Raw genomic sequence first — 3,157 nt, 5'->3', positions numbered from 1 at the left:
GCAATTGAGAAGCAACAAACATAAAGAAAATGCTCTGCCCTCCCCTATTTGCCTAAAAGCAGGACATAAATTTGTAAAGGTGTACCCCTCTCCCCTCTCTACCTAGGGTTATGCTCATATTCTTTCGTCATTTCCTTCATAAAAGCATTCCCAATAATTTGAGTTGGAATTGTTTCCCTCCCCTGTACTTTCACCTCGTATCATTTTTGAATGCCAGGCTTATAACTGAGGTATAACTAACCATCACCACAATGAAGATATACAGTTGACCCTTGAACAACACAGAGGTTAGAGGTGTTGACTTCCTGTGCAGTCAAAAATTTGTGTATTAACTACTGTTTCCATTAAACAATGTTCCCTTCTGTCTCTTTGTAGACGATTCCTTCCTCCCACTCCTACTTCCTGGCCATCACTGATCTGATTTCTGTCCCTATACACCTCATATAATTTAATCTTATTTTTGCATTTTCCCTTGTAGGCCTTGTTTTGTGTGCATGTTTCTCTCACTGGGTTGTAATCTCCTTGCAGATGGAGAGCTGTAATTATCCACCTTTGTATTCCTCGTGGTTCCAAGCACAAGTTCCAAACACACTGATTGTGTGCCAGGTCATAAATATTTGATAAAAGAAAAAGGGAAGAAAAGGAAAAGAAAAGAAGGAAGACATAAAGGAAGAAAATAATGGCCCAAGAACAAATGGACAAACAGCTCTAGAATAGCTCTGATTCACCAATAGGGCAACCAATAAGGGCTCATGCCAGTTTAGTGAATTATTCTGAGTTATTAATCTAAAGTATAAAAGTAGCTACTCTTACACACCTACACATAAAATAATATTGTTTGAATCAGCAAAACTGACACTTTAAGTTTGGGAAGGAAGTCTTAATGTAAATGACATGTAAGTTGTAGTAGGGTGTAGGAAACAACCAGCCACCACTCTCAAACTGAGCTACCTCTGATTTCCTTGCATAGCACAATACTGTAAGATCTGAGGTGTTCTGTCCTTGGTATACAGCAAGTACACTTAAAAGTTTCAGGGAAGTTATGGGAAGGAGAAAGGTAATTAACATTTACCAAGTGCCCCCACAGCCACTGTGCAATATGCTTTATAATCTGTTTTAATCTAATTCTTACAACTACTCTCTCACTTAGGTTAAAAGTTATTAAGAGGTATTTTTAGGTTGGGAAAGGAAATAGGTAATTCAAGGAAATTTAGAGGCATACCTCCAAGGAGAAGGGGAGGTTAAAAATTGTATTTTTGGCTCAGGATGAGTTCTTTAGAGATTTTCTGGTGTTTTCATCTGTGAAATCACAATAAGCAAGAAAGGGTAACAGTCTAGGGTAATCAACACTTAAAAAATTTTTTAAATTGATTTTTAGAGAGAGGGAGAGAAACATCAATCTGAGAAGGAAATATTCATCAGCTCCCTCCTGTACACACACCCTACCTCTCCTGCCTCAAGCCAGAAACCCCGGCATGTGCCCTGACCCTAAAAGGAACTGGCAACCTTTTGGTGTAGAGGACAATGCCCAACCAACCAAGCCACACTGGCCAGGGCTAATCAACACTTTTTGATGTCTATCATTGACCCATTCCGAGTGCTTCTGGTGTGGTGACCATGTTCATTAGCCAATATGATGTGAAGGAACTCTAGTGTACTGTTTAATGAGGTTGTCAACTATGGCGCATGGTGGAATTTAGGGTTAAGGGGTGTAGTTCATAAATGGGTAGAAATAAGAACCGCCTTTTTTCCTTATTTTGGTGTCACGGGAATGTAAAGTGATTTTGCAATCACTCTTGGGAGATAATTTCTTGGTTCTTAGAACAAGTTGGAAGATAAACTTTGGACAACATGTTATACTATGCCCCTTGTAATTAAATAACCCAAGATAATGTGCTAAAGTTTAGTGATTTACATTCTCGAGCTGATTAAAGAGAGCTGTTAAGACCAAAAAATGTGTTGTTACTACTACTACTGGAGTTTTCTCAGCATTATATAGGGATAAACTGCATGTTTCTATCGCTTATTACTTTCCAATCTTGCAGAACAGCTCAGCGTTAAACAACTAAAAACAAGTACAATTCAACTTGAAGGCTGAGTCCAGGGCAGGAACACCTTGAATTTTTGGTTATCTCTGGGCTGGGTCCCATCCACGAAATGCGAAGCCATTAAAAGTTGCGGGGTAGCGACCGGAGTGCCATTCCAGGAGGCTCCACCTGGCTGTGTGCAAATAACCCGGCGCAGGGCAGACACAGCAGCTCGCCCACTTGGAGGCCACTGCAAAATCCGGGCTGCGGACATCAGCGCAGGGATCAAAGGGAGTCGTAAGAAACGGAAAAAGAAAATGATCGTGCCTGTGGGGTTACGTGAGGAAGGAAACTGAAAGAGCCGCTTCGTGTGTTCCAGAGACGCGAAGTTTTCAGCAGAAGCCCGCCGCCTCCCGTTTCGCCCTCAGAGCGGACATCCCGACACCAGCCTGAAGGCTGCAGCGGCAAAGGCGCGAGGGAGTCAGGAGCGGCCGGAAACGGCCTCCAACCCTTCCCGCCCCGCCTCCGCGCTCCAACAGTCCTCGGGGTTCTGACCCCTCTCCCTTCCCAACGTCGTCCCCAGATTCCCCCCACCCCCATCCTCTCCGCTCTCCGCCCGCACCGCCTCCTGCCCCGCCCCTCCCCTGTGGGGCGCTGACTCTCGGGGCTGCCACGTCTCACTGATGACATCACCAGGGCCGCTCGGTCTCAGCCAATCCGCTAGGGGGAGTCCGAGCGAGGTCGTAGCCAGCGAGTCAGCGGGGAGGGGAGCAGGGAGGGGCGGAGGGGGCGGTGGGAGAGTGGGGAATGGGGCGGGAGACAGCCCCTCAAGTACGCATGCACCAGACGCGCGGGGCTTGGCGGGAAGGTGAGTCCTGGTTTCTGCGCCGCACCGTCAGTCCCCAGCGCCCGCAGACGAGCTAGCAACACTCTTTCCCGGCATGCCACGCGGTGCGGCCGCCCTCTGGGCTATGTAAAGGCCCTCTGTCTCAGGCATTCCTATTTCCTGGTTCGCCGGCGGCCATTTTGGGTGGAAGCGATAGCTGAGTGGCGGCGGCTGCTGATTGTGTTCTAAGGGGACGGAGTGGGGGAAGACGTTTGTTCTCCCGGAACAGCCTATCTCATTCCTC

Source organism: Miniopterus natalensis, chromosome 13, assembly GCF_054644295.1.
Source record: "Miniopterus natalensis isolate mMinNat1 chromosome 13, mMinNat1.hap1, whole genome shotgun sequence".
NCBI classification, from domain to species: domain Eukaryota; kingdom Metazoa; phylum Chordata; class Mammalia; order Chiroptera; family Miniopteridae; genus Miniopterus; species Miniopterus natalensis.
The sequence above is the reverse complement of the archived record's forward strand: the minus strand, read 5'-3'. Positions refer to the sequence as shown.